General features: G+C 35.8%; 1 pseudogene; it reads right to left on the reverse strand.

Annotated features, from left to right (window-relative positions):
• Window positions 1-23,674: 23,674 nt before the first annotated feature.
• LOC132305817 (small nucleolar RNA R71) lies at window positions 23,675-23,772 on the reverse strand (annotated as a pseudogene).
• Window positions 23,773-26,312: the final 2,540 nt, after the last annotated feature.

Raw genomic sequence — 26,312 nt, forward strand, 5'->3', positions numbered from 1 at the left:
ATAAAAACATAATTCTCCTTATATTTAAGTCTGTGCAGTTGAATAAACTGAACGACTAACTGGATCTCTTATATAAGTCTGTGCAGCTGAATAAGCTGAACGATTTATTGGAGTTCCTATGGATGGATTTGAATGGACTTTAAATATATGGTTATGGTACCACGAGATGAGCTTGAGTCTCAGACTCGTTGGTTAGGACGCGTATATGCAGTGGATGCGTAGCTAGCTATAGTAGGTTGAGGTGTACCCTGTTAGGTCTAGGTACTCATGCCCACCTTTGGGTGCGTTTTCGCATGTTACCTTCTATTCAGGTTGAGACCCCTATTGTAGTTCAGTGAATGTCCCATAGTGTGGATATATATATGTATGGACTAGATAGATATTGTGAGGTATCTATGGTGTATCTGCGTATTGGGTCACTGTATGGATTGCAGTTAGATTAGAACTTGCTCGTGGGCCTGACCCACTCTTCTATTATTCTTTACAGGTGTTCGTTAGTTCCAGGCTGCAGAGCTTGATCGTGCTGAGCAGATACAGTTGTTCACTCCACCGATGACATAGGAGTATATTTTGTGTGTAGACTTGGGTTTTGTTTTCCGTCTTTTAAGTTCAGTGGTTATTTTAGGGGTCCACTAGATGGATTCCCGAGTTGTATTGGAGAACGATATGTGTTCGTGGTGAATCAGTTGTATCTGAAATATCTTATTTATCAATGGAGTTATTTTTCTGAGGTTTTCAAATATTGGATTACTCTTTTAGCTTTCATTTCAGCAAATTTTATTTATTCTTATTTACTTTAAAATTGTACTCTGTGTTCGTTAATTGCTAATTGTTCTGATATCCTCGGGTAATCGGGCGTGGGCCTGGCCAACCCGCATCCGGAAATCTGGGGGTATCACAGTTGGTATCAGAGCACTCCAGGTTCTAGTGTCCTTAGGAGTGTTTTCGTTATAAGTCTTCCGCGTTGCGTCTCTTAAAACTTAGAGCCATATTAGGATTGGTTGTACTCTACTTACGGTTCATTAGGAGGAATGGATGTCAATTATATTCCATAGTTATGGAATAGTTGACACTAGGAGGAGGATAGGGTCCAAGACGAAAGCAATATAGACCTAACGGAGTAAAGGAGTGTGTTGTCGAGTTCTTTGCAAGAAACAAAACTTAGGATTGAAGGTTTAGTTCTAAGAGTAGCATTGCTTAGAAAGTATACGCCAAGGAAGGATTTAGGTGTAGGTGGTAGGTCATCGTTTATTGGGACCAACACAACTTCAGTTGTGTTCAAAGAGGAGAGAAGCGAAGAGTAGGATTCTGAAAAGGATCCTAAGGAAGGAGATTTTGGCGTATCCAAGAAAGGGGATACTGAAATTTGAGGATGACGAATCGCACAAGTGTGTTTTCATTCACCAGTAGTATAGTGAATGATACTGGTAGAGTTGGTGTGAACTAATCTACATATGGATGAATTTTCGTATCATGTCTTAAGGAGTTAATTGAAAAGTACTCTTTAGGAGTTTGGGAATCGGATGGAGTTCTTGTCAGAATAAAGATGTGATTTTATATCACATTCGAAGGATATGGGGATTAGGTTCTGACATTCTACGTTGCTTTATAAAGCCACGATAGACGGTTTGCGTATTAGGTGGATGAGGGTTAAGCCATTTGATATTTTCTTAAGCAAGAGATTGTGCCGTTAAACTACGGTTAATGATCAGTTTCAGGGTTAGATAATTATCAACGAAACTATGGAACAGACTTTTGCGAACTTGAGTTCGAAGGAGGTTTTCTTCTCTGGAATGGAGGATATTTTAATTAGAAATTGTATTTTGGTTGTTTTGTTGCATTATGTGTATCTATGTGGTTGACTTTGTTATTTTGTGTTGCAATTTGTTGTTACCTGTGTTATCTTTGATAGTTAAGTGTTTCGTTTATGTTAATTGGCTCTGGATTTGGAATAGGATTTGGTAGGGGCACAAGTATGTCAGACAACTATTATTGTAATAACAGGGAGTAATAGCGCTATATGCGCTAGGATTTGTGGATATAGTGTCATAGGATTTGGTAATATCTAGGAGTCTAGCCAATCTTTTGGGTTTGGACATGTAACAGGATGGTATGTTACATAGGATGGGATAGTTGAACTCTCAATATGTGTCAGCTATCTTAAAATGATTAGTTTGAAATGCTTCACACTAGATAGGGATTCGTTTTTACAACACCCTAGGATTGGTGGATATCATTGTGATTGTGTTCATGGGGTTGTGGTAGATAAAGACCACTGTAATGCCACAATGGTTTGTAAAAGGGTGTGGGAGGTGTAGAATCTCTTCAGGGAAATTTCTGAGATGATCACCAAAATGGAAATAGAGCCGATTCACAGAGGCAAAGTCCACAACGGAACGAAAATAGATTTTTAAAATAATTCAAGGTTTCGTGAATTCCGAGGATGGAATTCCTTTTGTTAGGGTGGAAGAATGTAATACCCCTACTTTAAAAAGGGATAAAATTGGAATTTAAATGTTATTTTATGTGCATTTTTATTTTATTTATTAATTTTATGAATAAATGCTTATGTGGCAAATTGTTTATTTGTGTGTATTAATTGATTTATTTGTTAATTATTTATTTGCGTTTATTATTTTGGTTTAATTGCCTTAGTTGAATTATTTTACATTATTTGCATTAATTGACTTAATTGGATAATTTGATTTAATTGATTTATTATTGTTTTATTAAATGGAATTTAATTGTAGGTTTTTGTTATGGGCCAATTCGGATTAAGTTTAGGGCTCTATCTCAATGTGACAAGGATTAGGGTTTTAGTATTTAGTTTATAAATACACTATTATGCGTTAAGCTAGGGTTTTACGATCTATCACATAGCATATACACGTAGAGGGTTCTGCAAAACACAGAGGGATACAGAGTAAGGTTTGAGAGAACAGAGCAAATTGTGAGTTCTCGACTAAGGTTTCAAGGCCAAACCTAGGAGAAGGAAAGGGCAGAGGTAATAGGAGGCTAGATAGTGTTGCAGTGGTCACCGGAAAGTCTAGGAGGAAGACGACGTTAAAAGGTTTCAAATCGGAACCGAAAGGCAAGTTCTATCTTCCTCTTTCCCTTTGGGCCGTGTTCTGTGCACCTAGATGATCTCTAGGGAATAACTAATCAATGATTGCAACCTACATGTTTATTATATGCTTGGGTGATAGTCTGTTTGTTTTAAAATCCAATATATTTACAGTTCGTGTATATTTGTTTCAGTATCCTGTACGTTAAGTATATTGATTCTGTTGTAAATTTAGTCTCTGTATTTGATTGCAACTTTTGTAAGCACAATATAGGAACACTACTGGGGTTATACAAAGCTTATAGGGATGCTATTATTCTATTTTAAATACGTGTTGCAAACCGTTCCGCTTCAATTTGCATATGGTTCCAGTGTTCATATTAACAGCATGTTAAGTTGGGTAGCAAACTTAAGCTTTGTAATTGATTTAAATTGCTATAATCAAACCTTGGGGATTCTATCAGGAGGGTGTTAGATCCTTTAGATCGGTTTAAGAAACAAACAGAGGGGTAGGAATTGATCGGAGAAGGAGCAGATTGACGGAAACCGAGCAGAGATGAACTGGAGGCTCTCAAGAGGGACAGAGCCGGCTCTAGAAAGTCAAGAGCCGGCTCCCCTTCAGCAAGAGCCGGCTCCTAGGGAATTGGAGCCGGCTCTAATAGGGGAAGAGCCGGCTCTTCCATTCCAAGAGCCGGCTCCAATTTGTTTTACGTCCAGAAAGTGTTTTCTAGGGCTCTGTTTGGTGTTTTGAGCACTGTTTGAGTTTTTGAGTGATTCTAATGAACTGTAGGGACTTAACAGAGGATCTAAGTAGTTAATTCTAAGTGTTATTAAACTTATTGTTGCATAGTTTAAGTCTCTAAGATAAAGGATGTAGCAGTGTAAAAATATACAACGGTGTATGCTATTAACAGAAGAAAGGAACTAAATGGCTTGATTAAATTTTAGAAATTTAATGAGACTTCACGGAGTGATTAAATAGTTAATTTTTGGGTGTTATTAAGACCCTAAATAGATTTAAGGTTAATTCTGAATTAACGGATCAAACTGTACAACACTTATGTACATTGTATACGGTTAGTGGATAGATGAAGTTTTAAATACTTAAGCTTATTTTTAGGCATTCCAGTGGGATTTAATATATTTATAAAATGGTTTTAAATATATTATAGGGTCACTGATGTGTTAGATGTGATCTATGCAGGCTCTGGATGTTAGTTGTTGATTTATTAAATCATCTCCTGCAACTATATGGTTAATTGTTTGGATTTAAATTGCTGAAACATTTAAAAATCTTCTGTAATTATTTGGATATTGGTTTTTGATTTTAAATTATTGTACTATTATTTATAGCCTGTAATTTTCATGGTTTTGGATTTAAGTTATTGGAATACTAAATACTATTCTACAATGATATGGATGGTTGGTTTTAGACTATAAATTACGTGCTTATTATTTATGCCTTGTAATTTACCTGGAATTATGTATTGGAACATAATTGCTGAATTCTTATACTTAATTCGGTCAATTATTTGGAATCATATATTGGATTATAATTGCTGAATTCTTATATTAAATTTGGCCAATTATTTGGAATTATGTATTGGATTTTAATTGCTGAATTCTCACATTAAAATTCTGTCAATTATCTGGGTTTGGTTTTGCATTGTAAATTACTTGCTTATCATTTGAATGTTGTAATTTACATGGATATGTAGGATTGTATGCACCGGTATGGGATGGTGGCATACTAGGTATGTTTTAGCTCAAAATGCTAGTTCCTACCTTATGGATTTTAATTGGTGAACAGCTTTGCCTGTTCTATCAATTATATGGATTTTGTGGATTGTATGTACCGGTATGGGACGGTGACATACTAGGGACAGACTGATTCAAAATACTCAGTCCTACCTATTTTGGGAAGAAGGGTACAAATTATAAAAACATAATTCTCCTTATATTTAAGTCTGTGTAGTTGAATAAACTGAACGATTTACTGGATCTCTTATATAAGTCTGTGCAGCTTAATAAGCTGAATGATTTATTAGTGTTCCTATGGATGGATTTGAATGGACTTTAAATATATGGTTATGGTACCACGAGATGAGCTTGAGTCTCAGACTCGTTTGTTAGGACGCGTATATGCAGTGGATGCGTAGCTAGCTATAGTAGGTTAAGGTGTACCCTGTTAGGTCTAGGTACTCATGGCCACCTTTGGGTGCGTTTTCGCATGTTACCTTCTATTCAGGTTGAGACCCCTATTGTAGTGCAGTGAATGTCCCATAGTGTGGATATATATATGTATGGACTAGATAGATATTGTGAGGTATCTCTGGTGTATCTGCATATCGGGTCACTGTATGGATTGCAGTTAGATTAGAACTTGCTCGTGGGCCTGACCCACTCTTCTATTATTCTTTACAGGTGTTCGTTAGTTCCAGGCTGCAGAGCTTGATCGTGCTGAGCAGATACAGTTGTTCACTCCACCGATGACATAGGAGTATATTTTGTGTGTAGACTTGGGCTTTGTTTTCCGTCTTTTGAGTTCAGTGGGTTATTTTAGGGGTCCACTAGATGGATTCCCAAGTTGTATTGGAGAACGATATGTGTTCGTAGTGAATCAGTTGTATCTGAAATATCTTATTTATCAATGGAGTTATTTTTTCTGAGGTTTTCAAATATTGGATTACTCTTTTAGTTTTCATTTCAGCAAATTTTATTTATTCTTATTTACTTTAAAATTGTACTCTGTATTCGTTAATTGCTAATTGTTCTGATATCCTCGGGTAATCGGGCGTGGGCCTGGCCAACCCGCATCCGGAAATCTGAGGGTATCACAAAAAGTGTCTTAAAGGTAAAGGAAATTGATTTTGGGGGAATGCTTATGTAAATGATTTTTGTGAAAACCCAGACGCCTAGGAAGCGCCTAGTGATCTGGAGGGAACTAGAGAAAGACTCTAATGTGGTTAAGTTACCTAGGCCCAGACGATGCCATGGAGGTGTCATGTGGTCGGAGATTGCTAGCCAACCCTTTCCTCGTGACGCCATAGAGGTGTTATGGGTCGGGTTGCATTAACAGTTTGGAACTGTGAAACGGAATTGTTTTGGGAATTGGGGAGAGACATTACATGACATTGCATCCTATAGCATGACATGTTTTATTTGTGACTTAGATTATTGCTATTGATATTATGATTGTATTTTTCCCGGAATTGGCATGATACCGTCTATTATTTTTTTTTCCTATTCTTTGCGTAAATTCACGGGGTCATAAGAAGTGTGTCTTAGACACTTCCTACTGAGCTTATGCTCACCCCATATGTCACGACCCGAAAATTCTATTAAAATCCTCAATTTATACAAAATCAGATACACCAAAATACTCCCAGGACCTAAAAAAAATGCTCTCTTTTTATACAAGCCAATTTCCTCAAATATACATAAAACTTTCCAAATAAAAAAATAAAACTTGCAACGCCAACTCTTCATCCTAAGCCCATCTCTAGCAATCCCCGTCCATCTTCGGTACCTGAAACTGGAGGGTGGTGAGACAAAAAGTCCTAGTAGGAAAAACCATAACAAGAATTTTATGGAGGTTTAACAAAAACAGCTTCACAAAATAAACATATACAGGTGAGTATAAACAAAATACATATGCATTTCATGAAAACATTTAATAAAAACATTGAAGCAAAACCTCCCCATGCCATTCAAGGTATAGAGAACCCTATACTGAAAAAATATTTCCTCACTGGATCATCAAGTCTCCAAGCTTCCGCTGCGCCCTCTGCAACTCTCAACTCACTCACTGTTTGCTCAAACTTTCTATGTCATCACTCTGTTTTTCTCTCTCTCAACTCTCTGTCTTGGCTCTCTTTCTGTTCTCTAATTTTTCTTCTGTCTTTGTATACACACCAAGTCACAAGCACCCAATTATATAGGCAAATTGTATCGACACACCACTATCACCAACAGCTTACCATCACTTTTACATCACCAGACAAAGCCAAAACTTACTCTAAACAGACCACCCACGTGAACAGCCAGCACCCAAATGAATTTTAACCACAACCCTCCTAGTAGACCCTACCAAAAGTCATTTCATCTGCCATCTCCTCTCAACCAAGCAACAGCCCACGTGAACAAAAGCAAAAAGAAAATTAGTCCAAAAAAACCGCCCCATTTCACACTAACTTTTCCTTTCTTCTTTTCTTTTCCATCATTTCACCAACCTCCCATTCACCAACTCCATCAGAATATATATAAAATAGGTGACAAAAAAAATTGAAACCCATTGAATCACTTTTAGTGGATACCACGTCACCACCTTGAACATACAACATATCTTCATCCAAATATAATACATATACAAAACTAAATCAAAAATTCAAAAACCACTAACTTTAACAAATAATTAATTAATTTAGATAGTCTAAAAATAATAAAATAGTTAAATTAAAATCCTAAAAATTCAGGTCATCACAGCATAATTTTTAACATTTTTCAGGACACGAAAAATAGGTGGCGGACGACGATCCACTATAAGTTCAGACGAATTTGGAGATCTATTTTATTTTGCTATCTTTTGTATTAAAACTCTCATATTTTGTAAATGTAATCTTAACTATTTTGTGAAACTTTAGTTTAATTAGTATAATGTTGTAAGTTACGGATTTTTAAATTTTAGTTACATTTTATGAACTGTAACTTGAAATAACTAAGGTGTGTTCCTTATTTGGATAGGATGGAGAAATGGGACTTTTTATATGTATGTAATTATTTTGGGAATGTGATATAATATTTGTATTGTGCGCTAGGACATGATAGATTAGTTTTAAGGTCCAGTGAGGCCATTGCATTTTTATGTATTTCAACAAGTTGTAGAGGGACTTTTTCTGCGGATGTCATGCCGAAATTTTATATATTTTATTATTATTATTTTGGTATCTTTTTGGGTCGTTACAGGGGTTGCGTCTCGGGTCCATTGCATTTCACGCATAACTATTTTATAGATAATTTTGTGGTGTTGTGTTAAACTATGTGGTTGAAAATTAAATTAAGTTATATTATATAAATGAAATGGGAATTTTTTTATGGTGGGACCCACCACCATTTTCTTTCTTTTAAATGGTCAAGAGACCATTATTTGCTCTCACTTTCTCTCTAAATCCCACGTCTCTCTCTCATTCTCCCTTTTTATTTTTCTTTTTCTTTTCTCCTCAAATTCAAGGCTTGATCTAGCCTTGTCCATCGGAAATTTGCTAGTACCGTTTTGGGCAAAGTTATAGAACTCATTGAGGCCGTTGTTTTAATCAAAGCCAATCTCTATTTGGCCACCTTTGGGGATTTCAAAATTCTAGGGCTTGGGGTGGAAATTTGGGGGCTTCTTGTGCAATTACTCTCTAATTGAGGTAAGAGTTTCTAATTCATGACCTTTTAGACCTTTGTGAGTCAATTCTCCATGATTTGTTGCCTATCATGTTAAATTTGCGTTGATTTTCTCTAAAATGACTTAATTGTTGTATATGAAACATATGCCTATTTGTATTAGATGATTTATATGAGAAAGCATGCTTATGTGATGATTTTCTATGCTTATTATGTTCAAATTGCCAAAATTGGAAATATGGAAGCATGTTAATTGATGAGTTACAAAATTCTCTATTGACATGGCATTGAAAAGCATGAGACATCCATGTATATCATTGGGTATGAAATGGAAGAATTTTAGTTTAAAGGAAAAGTAAAAGGTTTTGGGGAAAGTTTGATAAAAAGTTTGTGAAAACCCTGACTCCTAGGAGATGCCTAGTGGTCCGTGGGTTAATGTAATCTAGAGGGAACTAGGGAGCGACCCTAGTGTGGTTGAGATACCTAGACCCTGACGACACCATGGAAGAGCCATGTGGTCGGGGATAGCTAGCCAACCCTTCCCTCGTGACCCCATAGAGATGCTATGGGTCGGGTTGCATTAACGGTTTAGAACGATAAAACGAAAACGTTTTGGAAATGGGGAGTGACATTGCATTTTATAACACATCATAGATTATTCATGACTCGATCAATTGATATTGATATTGTGGTTATATTCCTCCCGGTATAGTATGATTCCATTTTCCTTACTTCTATTCATTGTCGGATTCATGGGGTCACAAGAGGTGTGTCTTAGGCACCTCCTACTGAGCCATTATGCTCATCCCTTTATTATTAACATTTTTCAGGGCTTGGAAAAGAAGTGGCGGATGACGATCCATCACAAACTTAGTTCGAAGATTTGAAGTTCTTTTTGCTAACTTTTGTGCACTTGTACCCATTCTTTTGTAAAGCCTCATTTTGAGAATGTATCCGTTTTGTATAGCATGGCCATGTACTGTTAATATAACACTAGACAGTAGTTTGTGATGAGCACTGAAAAGTACACTTTTAAACCCCTTAAGATTGAGTATTCTAGGACCTTTATCTATCTTATTTTTCCGTTTTAGTACTTATTTGTGTTTTTGTATATTTCAGGTCAATAATGTTAAAATGGGCTAAAAATGGTTTCTTAAGGCATTTTTGGAGTCAAACTAAGTCTTAGTGATGATCCGGAGCAAAAAGAGGCTGGTGCTGTAAATCTGCCTAGTTGGATCGATCCAACTTTTTCTAAGATCGATCACTTTTTCTGAGATCGATCAAAGTTGGATCGATCAAAAATCAAAGTTGGATCGATTGAACTTTTCTCTGATCGATTGAACTTTTTCTCTAATCGATTGAACTTTTACTGACGACGAGCTGTCTTATTCCCGTGTGCGCCCAAAAGTCCACCTACCACATAGTACGTGATTAGATATTTTTTGAGCTATATTCCTGACTTAGTGACTAAGAAAAGGACCTTCTATATAAAGGGAGGTGACCCATTTTGTAAAGAAGTTTTTTATCTTTTTATTTTTTACATTTTTTTTTTATTTCTCTCTCTAGCAAAGTTAGAGATTAGGGTTAGAAGAAAAAAGGGAAGTGGAGGCACATCTCCAGATCCATCTCTAGACCACACTCTCTCTCCATCTCTAGAGCTTCAAAGAAGAAAAAGAAGAAGAGGAAAAAGAAGATAGAGCCATATTTGGAGCTTGATTCCATGACCACATCCACCTCCTCCGTGATTGGCTAGATCTATACTTAAGGCTTGGATGAGCCCTAAGTCTTGTGTAATCTAAACCCTCGTATTTCTTTTTTTTGGGATTTATATATATATTGTTGTGATTAGTGCTCTAGCCTTGTGATTGTTGATTTAATTCTTCCTTATGACTCTCTATTTTAATTACATGTTGTCTTATGTGTGATTATTTGGGGAATTGATCTCTACACTAGATTCTCTATGTTGGTTGCATGTCTATGTGTGATTAAGTAAGGATTTAGTGATGGCTAAGCATGGGTTTTCATTTAATGAGTTTGTCAATTAATTTGATGGTTTATATTTATGCTTGATGGGTTGTTCTACAATTTAATTCATGCTTGTAGGTAGGTAGACAATCTATGCTTGCTTAGATATTCCATGGCTTATTATTGCAAATTCCATGATTCTCTAGATTGATGTGTACTACAATTGTTGCTACTTAGATGGGTCATGCTTAAAATTGATGGGTTGTGCTACACTTAGTTTAGGTAGACAATTCATACATAAATTAGATGGTCCATGCTTAATATTGCAATTAGTAGTCGCATTTTATTTACAACAATGTATTCCCCATTAATGGAAAGCAAGTGGTTAATTACATGAGCTTAGTGGTGATTCCAACACCCTAAGACCTCTCTTCATATCTCTTAAATCCCTATCTCTAACTAGTTTACTTTACTTGCATTTTAATTTCATTGCACTTTAGTTTAATCAAACCAATCTCTCTCTTTGCAATCTTGTGATACATTAGAGTCAAAGTTAAATTCCAACACGTATAATCCCTTAGAACAATCCCTACTCACTCTTACTACGTTAGTAGTAGTGTTGGTAGTGGTTTTTCTTGAACCACACGTTCACTACATTATTTTGGCGTATATCAAGCGGCCTCGTCAAATTTTGGCGCCGTTGCTGGGGATTAATGGTTTTGTTGGAATTAAACTAGACAATAGTGTTCATTTGATTTGCTTCTATTTTTATTTTATTTTCCATTGTATATTCTTTTCTCTTGTTCTCATTATTATTTGTTCAATTTGGTACTTGACTACAAGGAAGGCAAACTTTGGAACTTGAAGCAATAATTGGAGCTTAAAGCTAATATTAAAATTTGAAGTTGCTTAAGGACCGTTGTGAGCAATTCTTGGAACTCTTGTATTTTAATTGTTTCACTTCTTTACATGCTTGTGATAGCCCTTGTTGAGGCTTATTTTATTTCTTTATTTTAAGTCCAAGCATAAGCCCTTATGGAGGCCAATTTTTTTTTCTTGCATTTGGATTTTGATTGTGAATGGAGGAATTGTTTGATCCAAGTTTGGGGGGAAATTATATCCCTTTATCTTATGCTCCTCCATCATATTTTAATCCTTATGAGATTAAGTCCAATTTATTTCAACATGCATCATCTTATTATGGACTTGATCACTCATTTAATCATTCTTATGACTATTACCCTCCCTCACCATTTTATGAAGAACCACCTCCATCACCTTATTCACCCGAATTTGAAGAAAAAGTGTTAGCTTTACTTGAAGTGCATATTTCACACACTTCACTTATTAATTCTCATTCTCAAACTTTAGCCAAGTTAGAAGCTCAAGTTGAGCAAATTGCAAGTACTCTTTCTCGTCAAGAGGAGGAGGAAGAGGCAAATGAATAAATGGTAAGAACTTCAATGTATATAGATGAGGATGATGAGAGTGAAGAGGATGAAACAAGCGAGCTAATGCCTAACACTCTATCTTGTATAGAGGTGGAAGTGGCAAGTGAGTTAGTAGCTAATCCAATAGAGCATAACATGATTAATGAGGACTTTTCTTGTTTTTTATTATGATTTTATCTCCACCATTGCTACTTTAGAGAGTGAGGAGACGGTGACCACACTTGAGGTAAGAGAGGAGGAGGAGGAACTTGTTGAAGAGGGCCTTCCTTCTTTTATCTCCAAAGACCCTCTTGAGACATGCCTTTTTGAAATATATAAAAATTGTGGTTTTGACCTTGAAAGCTCCAAAAATGAAGTGAACTCTCTAATGGACTCTTTAGCTAATTTGGAAGGTGAGGAGATGGTTATTTTTGAGGAGGAGAAAAAGGATGAAGAGAAAGTGTTCCTTTATATTCCAAATGAGTCTTTAAAAGACATTGACTTGCCAATTCACAAAGGAAATGATTCTTTGAATACGCTTCAAGAGCACAAAATTGAGGCAAGGCTAACCATAATTGATTTTATTTTCAAAACCGTGGATTAAAGGAACAATATCATCTATTTTATTTCTTTTCAAGTCATTCTTTTGGAGGATGATTTCATTGTTGTAAGTGGGACATTAAATGAGAAAAGTGAAAAGAGGGTCAATAAGGATGTTTCATATCCGGTATTTGATTCTTTTGATTAGTGAGTTGGCTCAACGTCTTGCTAGAGACGTTAAACACTAGTATTCGTAGAGTTTCACAACTCTATTCCTCCCTCATTTCCTTTTGTTTTTCATTTCTTGTGAAGCCTAGATATTTGTTTTGAGTTCATATACATTCCTAGGAACTGTGATAAGGATTGCATGCACTTTCATGTTGAAAATTGAGTATTTTGCATAAGTTCGATCGATCTCAAATAAGAGTTTGATCGATCGAACTTCATTCCTGCAGCAAACCTGCATCCAAATCACTCTCTGTCTCATCGATCCAAGAAAATCTTCAGATCTCAGTTAGATCGATCAAAAGACCTTCGATCGATCCAAACATCAAGTTCGATCGATCTGTAGTTTCAACACTTAGAAAAATTTTGAGCCTGCATCAACCTTCATATTTTAGCTCTCTGTCAGATCGATCGAAAACATTCCTAGATTGATCTAAAGTTCTTCGATCGATCCAACTTCATTATTGGATCGATCTTGAGTTCCAACACTTAGAAAAAAATTTGAATCCAGAAAACCTACATATTTCACCTCTCTGTCAGATCGATCGAACACTTTGTCAAATCGATCGAACATGTCTGCAGGTTTTGAAAATTTATCTTTACTTTTACTTCTATTTTTATTTTTGTTTATATTTCAAAAACCCAAAAATATTTTTCTTTTGTTTTATTTTATTTTATTTTATTTCCTTTTTATCTTATTTTTTTTTAAAAAAAAAAAAAAAAAAAAAAACTCCAAAAATATTTTCTTTTCTTTATTTTGTTTTATCTTTCAAAAATTCAAAAATATTTCAATTTTTAATTTTTAATTATCATAAAAAAAATAAAAAATAAAAAATGAAGAAAAGAAGAAGACGGTTTTTCAAAGTACCATTCCGTCTTGTTAGAGACGTTAAACTTAGCACCCACATGACACATTGTGTCTTTTATCTCTTGTATCATACATGTTCATTTTCATTTTTATTTCTTTATTTTTCTTGCATTTTGTTTCATTGTACATACTTTCTTAAAAATAAATAAATAAATAAATCAATATAAAAAAATTTTTGCATCCCTTATTTCCTTGCATTTTCATTCTTGCAGGTTTATTTGTTCGTGTGTGTGTGTACATGCTTGTTATGTCATAAAAAATAAAAAATAAAAAAAAATGAAAATGAAAAACAAAAAGTAAGAAAATTTTGAATATACTTGCATTATACATATTGTTTTTCATTTCTTGCATTGTACATATTCTTTCATTACATTTTACCTTCTTTATTTTCCTTTTTATATTTTGTTCATGCATTTTATTCTTTGTTTTTCTTGTATTTTGTATATATTTGCTTTCATAAAAAGAAAATTATAAAAAATTTTCACCACTGTGCCCTTATGTGTAGTCATGCTAGTTTATGATTTATATTGGGCTTGATCTCATATCTCTATTTCATCTTGTGCTATATTGCCTTAGAATGCTTGATTTACTTATCTTATCCCATTTGATATTTGATGTGAGTTTGCTAGTGTGGTTATTCGAGTAGGTTGTTGATTCCAAGTTTGGGGGAGACGTCTTTCGAATTGGATAGCTACCGGGCTTCATGTCTACATCACCACGGTATACTCTTTCCATCTTTTTCATTGTTCTCATTACACATTGAGGACAATGTGTGGTTTAAGTTTAGGGGTAAGGTGTCTTGTTGCATTCTACTTAAAGTTGAACTTTAAATGCATGATTGAGATTTGAGATCTATGTTAGTGATGATTTTAATCTTTTGAGGACTATATTGCCTAAAATTTAAAAATTAATTGACTTGAGAGTCCAATGCTCCTTGTATGCCTTGTGGATGCCATTTAGGAGTAAATTTTTCAAAAAAATTGATATCTTGCTTGCATTTGTGGTCCACATCATCTTGATTTTGTGATTATTTTGAGATTCACTTTAGGATTCTATACTAGCACAGGTGCACACTAGCATTCATTTGTGGGGTACATGCTTTGTTGATTATTGAATTGATTATATCCCAATTGGGCTAGTAGTGCATTGAAAACTTTCATTCTTGATAAAGGTGGATAACAACCCCTTTTCACTAAGTAACCGGGATTCTAGCCTCATCAAGCACTGAACTTCTCGCGCCGAACTTGCTTAAAAACTTCCATCATGTCATGTGTTTTCCCTTCTTACCTCCCATAAGGCGAAGTTTCTTTTAAAGCATAAGGGAATGGAGCTTTTGGCTCACAAGACTTTGTAAATTGAGAGGATGATGGAGAAGATTGAGAATTCCGGTTAGGAACATTTTCATTCAAAGGAGTAGGAGTGGAATTGGGAGTTGGATGGGTGACAACTTTAGGTTACACCGATTCACTATCTTCCTTTGGTAGTTTAACCATATTGTCCATTTGCTTACCACTTCTCAAGGTGGTGATGGCTTGTGCTTAAGCTTGGGAAGAATACTCCGATGTAGGGTTTGCTTCCACACAAAATTGGGCCTTTGGATTCCTCTCGGGTTGACTAGGTAATTTCCCAATTTCTCTTGCATTCAATGCATTAGCTATGGTACCAATTTGGAATTCAAGCTTTGATATAGATTGAGAGTGGAAATGTAACAAGTTGGTATCCTTTTCTAAGCTACCCAAGGCCATCAAAACCTTGTCTTCAAATGTGAAATTACTAGAAAGTGCTTGAGGATAATGGAAGCCTACTTGGGAATCATACATTTGAGGATGTGAGAAGTCATTCATTCTTTGATGATGGAAAGAAGAATAGACGAACCCTTGAGAAGTTCCATTTCTTTTATAAGGTGGAATGTATTTTCTTTGAAGATTTTTAGCTTAATAAGGGCTTTCATTCCACAATGGAACTTTTGAATAAGGGTGAGCAAATGTAGCATTAAGTTGTTCAAAGTGTTCATTAACAACATGTCTATGGGGACAATTGAAAATAGTATGCAAAACACTTGAACATGTCATGCAAGGCTCACAAAGATGAGTTGTATGATGAAAAGGAGATACATTGGTAGCCGGTTTTTGATTCAACAAGAATTGATCAAGTTTTTGAGAAAGAGTTTTAACCTCGGCTACAATTTCCCTTGAATTTTCAATTTGACACATTGTTACACTTTTCTCCTTTTTAGTAAAACTATAATCAAGCCGAGAAATGTAATATTTGTGCAAAGAGTTTTCACTCATTTTTTCAAAAAGGTGCCAAATGTCATCTTCATGTTTTCCAAAATATGAACCTCCACATGAGGTATCAATTATGTCCTTTTGCATGTCGGATAGGCTTTCATAGAAGTATTGGACAACTTGCCATTTTGGAATACCATGATGTGGACATTTTCTTAGCAAGTCATTCAATCTCTCCCAAGCCTCATGCAACACCTCTCCTTCCTTTTGAGAAAATTCTCTAATTGAAGCACACATTACATTGGTTAAACTTACGGAGTAAAATTTTTTTAAAAACTCATTTTGCATTTGTGCCCAAGATGTTATTGAATTTATCCCTAAAGTATGGAACTAATGTTTTGCTTTATTTTTAAGTGTGAAAGGGAAGAGGAGTAATTTAAGGACTTCCTCCGGGACATTCATGTACCTCACGGTGGAACATAGTTCAAGAAATTCATTATGATGCCTATATGGTTCCTCTTCATCTAAGCCATAAAAGAGTGGACACATTTGAATGGTCTCGGGCTTGATTTCATATTGATTAGCCTCAAAATTAGGCAACGCAATGCAAGTAGGTGCATGGTAAGCATGAAAATTATAATGATCACGAAGGACCATTGGAGGAATTGGAACTTGAACTCCGTGGTCACGTTGATTAAGAGGTAGGTTTTGCATGAACCGTGGGCCTAAGTAGCCAAGATACCCTCTAGATTTTCCATGTGAAAGCCTAGAATGAGTGATACGACGAGGTCTATACAAGACTACAAGTGACACACAAATCACAACAAAGAAGCAAGCACTCCTCCTTCGCAACAAATCAACAATCAACAAACTTCCTCCACAGACAATGTTCCCATACTCCCATGCTTTGATAACAATGCAAAGAAAAGTAAATTGCCTCCACGCGGGCTCACGATTTATCTAAGAAATTAAAAACTAGCCTCTACGCGAGCCGACGACTTAACTAAGGTATTGAGTAAGAAAGTCTCACAAAGGTCCTTTAGCACTTCAACTCCAAATTTAAAGCTTAGCTTAGCAAAAAAAAAAAAATTAAATTTTTAGCACTTTTCCTTGCTTGCTTAGCTCCTTTGCTTGGATGCTCCTTTGTTTGTCTCCTAACTCAATGCTCCTTGTCAAAGATGAACAAACACAATAAGTAATCTAAAGAAAAATAAAAACAAAGTAAAGACACGATCAAAAGAGTACTAATTCCTAATGAATTCCACAAATACGACGTTGCCTAATCCTCGGTAACGGCGCCAAAAACTGATGGATTTCCGGAGGCCGCACTACCACCAAGCTTAAAAAGTGTACATTAAGGCGAGGGCCAAGAGTTTTACATTTATAAAAGCCACTACTACCTTCACTAAATATATAGCAAAGGTGAGTAGGGATCGTCCCAAGGGATTAGAGTCGTACTTGGTTGTGGAATCGCAATTAGGGTTAGTAGGTCGAGTGATCAAGCAAATGGTTGGTTAGTTGATTAAACTAGAGAGCAAATTAAACTAAATAATTGAATGCAATAAAGAGTAAGTAAGAGAGAGAAATCTTGGGGTTTAGAGGTCACCACCAAGCAATGTTTTTCTATATCCTTAACAAGTGACTAATGAGGGTAATGTGTGTTGCAATATTGATGTGTGTGTGTGTTTGGTTGATTTAATTAGCAAGGGTGACCAATTAAGCATACATTGTCTAATCAACATGTGAAAAGCACAATATATCTAGCAATTAAGTATATATTGTCTAAATAACATGTGAGAAGCACAACATATCTAGCAAGCCATTAATCCTTTCATTAAGCTCACAAGCCAAATACACCACAAGGTTAGAGACATATGCTACTTGCATTCAAAAGTATGGAACATCAAACAACTAGCATGGATTGTCCTCTCATCTAACAACTATGCTACCACTACACTATAATTAAGTTAATGACATGAAATTAAACTAATTAAGCTAAGGGAGAGGCATAATCCATCAAGAAATGAGCATGGACCATCTAGAAAATCACAAGAGCATTCTTTTAAGCACAATGTTTTGACAATCTCTAAATCTATAGCATTAATACACATAAACATGCATCCATAATACAAGAAATAAAGGCAAACACATGAACATCTATCTTAGAATACATTGACATATGGATATAATGAAATGATCAATTGGAAGCATTAAACCACATATATCATTGAATAAACAAGATCTATATATATAAAAGTGTCAAAACATGTATTACAACACTAATCCATCAATAATACACAAGATTAAGATATAGAAAGCATGTTTGGGGCTAACTCTAGCCCCAAGAGGATGTCTAGCCACCATGGTGATGTTGCTCCAACCCTTAAGGGCTAACTCCATGGAAGAGATTTACTCCTTGGTTGATGAAGAGTCCCAATGGTGTCCCTAGCCTCCTCCTCCTCTAAACTTGCCATCCAAGAGAATAAACCCTAGAATTGTATATGTCTCAAAAAGTGCATCATATTCCTTTTATAGGTAGGTCAAGTGACACACCAAATGAGCTGGGGTCGTGTAAAGAATATTCTCTAATGATTGGATAGAGGACGGATTGAACAAGCTGGAAATTTAATTTTTTCGCACTAGAGGAAGTTCGATCGATCGAACCTTAGACTTAGATCGATCGAACTTGCTGAGATCCATCGAACTGAGGTTGAATCGATCCAACTGGTTGAGCTTTTTGGGAAAAGACAAATCTGAGATATTTTGGAAGATATTTTTAGGAAAATGACAAAAGTGGTTAGTGGGTGATACAGCTGTGGATAAGATCAATCATTTGAATAAGGACAAAAATGTTCGATCGATCGAAGGGTGGTGTTGGATCGATCGAACTTTGGACTTTTTGCTTTGGGTCAAGGCTTGGATCTATCTTGAAGTACTGAGATCGATCAGTGTTCGATCGATCGAACCTTGAAGTTGGATCGATCGAACTTTGCTACTTCCCACCTTTGGCTTCATTTGCTTCCTTCTTTCTCCACTTTGCTCATTTCTTATTTAATCCCAGAATTGCTTCAATTAAGCTCTTATTTGGCTGAGTTAGCTTATTTTCGGGATAAGTGCCTGAAAATGGAAATAATACAAAATCAATCTAAAACGGTAAAGTGAGATAGATAAAGGTACTAGAATGCCTAAGCTTAAGGGGTTTAAATACGCACTTTTTAGTGCTCATTAGGGTTCTTGGAGGCTAAGCTTGCAACAATGGTGAGAGAGGGGATTCTATTATCTTCTTCAATCCTGGAGGTTGTTGTCATATTCATATGAGGCTAAATCCCTTTTCTAGGGAGTTAATGTAAACATAGTTTTATTTGTATTTCAATTTGGGGATTTTTACTGTACATATTTAGTTTTATAAATTAGAAGTATTTGCATTGACTTGATGTTCTTTACATTGAATTGATGCTTTTGTTTATCATATGAATATATATTTGTGCTGATTTGTCATCTTGTCTTAGAAATCATATTGATACAAGTATTACATTTAATTTCCTATAGTGACAATGGGAAATAATTTATGGAATGGTTATATTGGTATGAAGTTGAGCATTTATATAGGTTATACCTAAGAAAGATGGACCATGCTACACCCTTAGATTAATGTAGTTAGGTAGATGGTCCATACCAACTGAAGATTATTTATGATATTTAATTGATTTCATGTACTGCAACATACTATTGAAGGACCTTGATAGGCCATGCCTAGGGAAGATGGTTCATACCATAATCTAGTTTAGATGGATAAACCATGCTAACCAAAGATGGGTTATGCTTAGTCCTAAATGTAAGATCTTCTTGACGATGTTGTAGTAGTTTTATGCTCCTACGCATCATTTTATATATATAATTGTCAATCCCTAAGTTTAGTGCAAGTTCTACATGTTTATGAGGTTGAGGTGAAGTCAATTCCCTAGCCTTCTCTTTATAAGTTCAATCCATCCTATTCACATTATTTACTGTTTTCTGAAAGTTAAATTCGTAAGTTAAGTGACAAACCAATTGATTTATCATTTCTTTTATCAAATGGAGGAAGTTATTGTATAATTCTGTTTGCCATAAACTAACAATCCTTGTGGTTCGACAACCCCTTACTCTAGCATTAATCTGCAACGATGAATGTGTTATTGTTATAAGTAGTATTTTTAAGTGGTACACATTTGTGCGCCTTAGAGGACAATCCATGTTTATTATTTGATGTTGCATGCTTTTGAGTACAAGTAGTATAATTATTAGTTTGTTGATGTGTTTTGATTGTGAGCTTAAAGGAAGGAACAATGGCTTAATTTGATTTATTGTGTTATTCATTAGTTGTCTAGACAATGTATGCTTAATTGGTCATCCATGCTTGTTGATTCAATCAATGACACACACTAATATTGCAACATAAAACCCCCCTCATTTATTGCATATTAAGTGTCTATGAAGGTGATGCTTGATGGTGACCTCTAAGTCCCAAGATCCCTCTCTTATATTCTCTACATTTTACTTTATTGCAATTACCTTACCTTGCATCCATTTAGTTAAAATTGTAGTTTAATTAGCCAATCAAACCACCTTTTGATCACTCAACCTACTAATCCGACCTTGTTTCCAAGCAAAAGTATGCTTCCAATCCCTTGGGACGATCCCTACTCACCCTAACTATATTTTTAGTTAGAAGTGGTAGTGGCATTTCATAAATTCAAACTTGGCCACTCTTTAACATGTTTTAACTTGTTGGTTCACAATGACACCAAGTTTTGGCGCCGTTGTCGGGGATCTAGGCAACGCCGTATTTTGGAAACAATTTGGAACTAGTACTCTTTTGATCGTGTCTTTACTTTATTTTTATTTTGGTTACTTATTGTGTTTGTTCTTGATTGGCTAGGTGCATTGAGCCAAGAGAAGTGAAGCAAAAGGAGTCAAAGCAAAAGAGAAAGCCAAGTAAAGCTAAGCAAGAGTATAAAAATAAAAAAATAAGAAAAATTGCAAAGCAAAACAAGGCAAAGCAAAAATTGGAAAATAATTTGAAATTGCTTAAGGACCCTTTGTGAGCCTTTTCTAACTCAATCTCTAGTTAAATCATGAGCCCGCATGGAGGCAATTTAATTTTTCTTGAATATTGTTCAAAGCATGGGAGTATGGGATCAATGTATGTAGAGGACTGTTGTTGATTGGTTTGTTGTGGAGGCAAAGTAATTGCTTGTTGTTTATTTTTGTGTTATTTGTGCATGCATGGTCGTAGGTCGTTGAATCCTACTTTTGTCCCACTTAATTTGACTCTTGAATCCATTGGTCGTAATCCTAGGGGAAAAGGTAGCTCTCATCACTCCATTTTACCAATGGATGAGCAAAATGACGACCATGTGGAGGACCTTGGTCATATCGACCAACAAGGTATCCTCCACCCTAATGTGTATCATGATAACATTCATGTACCATTAGGCATGCCAAGACCTTTCATTCTACAACAACAAGGCCAAGTTCCATTGGGAATGCCTCGGCCAATATTTGTTCCACCCCCACCTCCTATTGCTCAAGTAAATCAAGGTGTTTATGTAGCACCACCGGTTATGAATCCTCCTCTTGCTTTGCGTGATCATTATGTGCCAAATGAATATAATGCACCTACATGCATTCAATTGCCCCCATTTAGAGCACATCACTATGAAATTAAACCGCAAACTATTCAAATGTTTCCCAACTATCTTGGACTTCCAAGTAAAAAACCTTACAAGCATTTGGATGAGTTTCTTATAGTGTGTTCCACCGTGAAATACACGGACATGCCGGAAGAAGTTTTAAGACTTAAACTCTTCCTCTTTACCCTTAAAGACAATGCTAAATATTGGTTCAACAATCTTAGGCCTTTTTCGATAACTTCTTGGGCAGAAATACAACAAGAGTTTTTGAAAAAGTACTATTGATGTGTGTTTTTATTTATAAATAATAAAATACCATTCGCAATAGAACGAATCCTCGTAGGATAGGGCTATGTTGAAGGTGTCGAACCTCAAGGACTGTAGTGGTTCATCGAGTCTTCAATTAATTACTATTTTAATTTAGAAAGAGGATTTGATTTGTTATGTTGTATTGCAATTCAATAACATAAACAAAAAATAAATAAAATAAAGGATTGAGATTAAGAGAAGAAGTACTTTGGAATTAACTTTACCATGAACCTCATACTATGGTCAACTGTTCAACCTTGGGATTTCAACAATTATGTATAATATGGAATTAAACTCAATAACTTTCGTTTAATTCAAATTTAAAGAAAGATGTTCCATTGAACTTAGCTAATTATAACCTATCTTCGGTTGGCACGAATTATCTACCTATCTACTTCTAACTAATATTGCAGTATAACTCGTCTTCCTTAGGCATAGACTATGAAAACATTCATTCATGAAAAATGTTTGAATATCATTACATGATCTCCATTCTTATGTCCAACAGGGCTCCGCCAGATATCGTCCAATAAGAATGGGTTGAGAACAATTTATAAACGGTTATATCTAAGATAATGTAATGACTATTCAGAAACTATTAATTCATTAAAACACCAATTGAGTTGGCTCAATTGCCTAAAATCATGCAATCAAAATACATAACATATTAAATTCCCAAAGTACAGAACAATCAAACCATAGTATTTGGATTCGGGCTACATCAATGACCTAAGAAAGGAATTAGCTACTCATGACGACGCAAGATATCATCTGTGTTGTTGTGGTCTTCATCACCATGGACCGCCAAAACTTCTTTGGGATCTTCTTCTTCAAAACCCTAAAAGCTGACATGAGAAAGAGATATGAGACAACAAATCCCTTTTTCTGTGGCCTTCTCCTCTTTTTTTTATAGTGGAGAACAAGTCCCAATCCCCTTTAAATTGGTTTTACGGCTTTTTGTAACAATTGGGTCCGTAAGGAAATAAAGAAATATGATTTTTGGTAATTCCTTCATGTATTTATGACTTCCAGGACGTCCAGGCTCGAGCTTTAGAGTCCCAGGCTCGAGCTTTGAGGTTCAGGCTTGAGCATTTGGGTTCATGCTCGAGCATCACCTGCCAGCAACTTTGTTCGACTTTGCAATGCGATTTTAACCCATTTAGAGTGCGAATTTGGAGATAGCTATTAGAGACAAAAACATCAGGCTTTGTGTCTTCTTTCTAAAACCGCTAAGTTTGATCAATTTGGAGTTCTGAGTCAAAAGTTATAGCCAAAAAACTAAAGTAAGTTTAGAGTTTTTAGCCATGCTCAAGCCCGAAGTGTTGGTGCTCGAGCTTTTTGATTCATGCTCAAGCCTTAAAGCTCAGGCTCAAGCTCTGGGAGCAAAAATTATCCGAAACGTCTTTTTATTGATGGTGCTCGATCCTCTCTTCATGGTGCTCAATCCCAAGGTGTTGGGCTCGAGCTTTGGGGTTGTGGGCTCGAGTTTTAGGTGTTAATGCTCGATCCTTAAGGTCTGGCACGAGGTCTTGGAGCTTGGAAATCAATTCCTTCAAATTCCAACGCCTTATGCTCGAGCTCAAGGGTCAAGACTCAAGCACCCTATGGTCAGGCTCAAGCACCCTTTTGTCAAGGCTCGAGCATCATTTGTTTAAGCTCGAGCCTGATGATGTAAGGCTCGAGCTTCAATGCCTTGGGCTCAAGCTTTGGATCCTGAATTCTTCTAAACTTCACCATTTAAGCTCTCGGCTTATTCTGGACGACCAGTAATGAAGCGGTAAACTTCTTTATCTTTCTTTTCATCATAAAAGCCCGGTTTTAACCGTTTCTTTGGGAAAGTACCTGAAAACACGAAATACACAGAAATTAATCTAACAATTGATAGAAGTATCACTTTAGGTCTTAACATACGTATATTTAGGGGCTCGAATATGCAATATTCAACGCTCATTAACTATCCAGTTTCAAAAACCAATGCTATGAGAACTTCCATTAAAGAATTTTCTCAAGAGGACGGGGAGATGTTTCATGAGGCATGGGAAAGGTTTAATGATTTGCTTAGGAAGTGTCCACATCATGACATTCCTAAGTGGCAATTAGTTCAATACTTCTTTGAAAGTTTACCGAATAATCACAAGGGTATGGTTGATGCATCTATGGGTGGCTCTTACCTTGATAAGCATGAAAATGATGTTTGGCAATTGTATGAGAGCATGAGTGAGAATTTAATGCATCAATTTTTGTCATCTAAAAATGGTAAAAATTTAGGTGGAAGGAAGAATGTCGGCTTGTATCAAGTTGACAATTCCAATGACATAGCCACTGAGGTTAAATCCTTATTTCAAAGGTTTGATCAATTTTTTATCAACTAAATTTCGGTGAATCAAGTGTCTTCCTCCCCAATCATTCACATCGCAATTCCAATGAATCTTGCGTGACTTGTTCTAGTGTCTTACATTCTACTTCCAATTGTTCCCATGGACATGTGCAAAGTATAACCATAAATAAGTGAATGCCACATTTGTCAACCAAGGGAACAACCCCTATGGCACACATTACAATCCAGGGTGGAAGAACCATCCAAACTTCTCTTCGAAAAGCCAAGGGGAAGGCTCAAACCCTCCCCAAGGTGGTTTTCAAGACAAGTATGTTCCGCCCCCAATGCAAAGCCAAGGTTCCCAAGGTTATATATCATTTTTTCAATCACATGGAAACCAATTCTCTAACTCTCATTTTCCTAATCAATCATCTTATTCTTAAGGAAATTCTACGAGTCCCACTTTTGAGAAAATGTGTTGACCGCTTTTGGTACTTTGGAGGCAAACACCTAATTACTTCATTTCCATTCTCAATCCATTGCGAAACTAGATACCCAAGTTGGGCAAATAGCTAGTACTTTAAATGCTAGAGAAAAATGGAAGATGCCTTTGAATCCACCTCCCAAACAATAATTTGTTGTGGAGACAAATTCTTCATCGAAAGGTCACACAATTGAGCATGTCAATGTGGTGACAACCTTGAGAAGTGGAAAAATTGTTGACAACCAAGTTGGTATTCAAAATGAAGAGAGTGAACCGGTGCAACCAAAAGTTGACACCCATCCCGTTTCACATTTTATTCCTCCTTTATTACATGTGCATGATCATCTTGTTGAGAAAATTATGAAATATGATTTGAAAAATGATTGGAAAAATTCTTATGCTGAAAATGTTTTGAAAAGGGTTATGAGCCAAAAGCTCCATTTCCGGATGCCTTGAAAGGATCCAATTCTCTTAAAAAAATAACAAGGCAAAGCCAACGAAATCATTAAAATGTTTAGGTAAGTGAAGATAAATCTTCCCCTCTTGGATGTAATTAAACAAATTTCAGCTTATGCCAAATTTTTTAAAGATCTTTGCACCTAAAAGCGTAAGAACAAGAGCCAAACACCAAAAAAAGTTGTCCTGACTGAGCAAGTGAGCTCAATATTGCAACACAACACCCTCCCAAAATTCAAGGACCCTGGTTTACCTACTACTTCTTGCATTATTGGTGACCATGTCATTAATCGAGCTCTTCTTGATTTAGGAGCAAGTGTGAACCTTCTTCCATATTCGGTTTATGTCAAATTGGGCTTAGGAGATTTAAAACCGACGTCAGTAGTATTACAACTAGTCAATCGATCCGTCAAAAAGCCCCGAGGTATTATTGAGGATGTGTTGATCAAAATTGATAAATTCTTTTTCCCAGTCGATTTCGTAGTCATAGACACAGAACCGGTTCCGAATCCTAGGAGCCAAATTCCGGTTATCCTTGACCGTCCTTTCTTGGTAACCGCTAATGCCAACATCAATTGTAGGACGGGGATAATGAAAATTTCATTTGGTCATATGAAAGTGAAGTTGAATATATTTAATCCAACCCCGAGTTCAATGGACAAGCATGAAGAAGTGTGTGTTGTTGAAAAATGCATTGAGAATGAACTTGAAAAACATGAGTCTTTGTTTATCAATGAAATTTCTAAAAAAAATTCAAAGACAAATGTGTTCAAACCAAGTGTTGAAAGGGCATGGAAGCGCAAGAATTACTTTGATCAAGGACTATTAATTTTTGTTGAATCAAATCCAATGAGTTCTCTAGGGAATAAATTGTTAGGTAGGGTTCAAAGTGCTTTTCACCCCGCTAAGGAGGGGATGCACAACAATATTTTTAATCTGGGCTAAAAGAGCCCAACGTCTTACTTAAGACGTTAAAGACTAATGCTTCGTAGGATTTACAACCCTATTCCTCCTTCATTTCTATTTTACCTTTTATTTCTTGGGTCGTCTAGATATGTTCTGGGTTCTTACACATTGTTGGAGACTTTGATTGAGAATGTTTGCACTGTTATTTTCGAATTAAGCACTTAATGCTTGTTCGATCGATCTCAAAAGGAGGTTCGATCGATCGAACATCATCTTTGTATCTAATCATCTCTCTGTCCCATCATGCGAAAATTTCCTGCATATTTTAGTTCTCTGTGTATCGTGCAAAATTTATTTCTGACCGATCCAAAAATTCCAAGATCAATCCAGTTTTCCTTTGGATCAATCTTCATTCCATACTTAGAAAAAATTTTAAAACAATGAAAAATCACCTCTCTGT

This window comes from Cornus florida, unplaced genomic scaffold (genome assembly GCF_030987335.1).
Source record: "Cornus florida cultivar Cherokee Brave unplaced genomic scaffold, ASM3098733v1 CherokeeBrave_3.0.0_Hap2_Chr04, whole genome shotgun sequence".
Lineage (NCBI taxonomy): Eukaryota > Viridiplantae > Streptophyta > Magnoliopsida > Cornales > Cornaceae > Cornus > Cornus florida.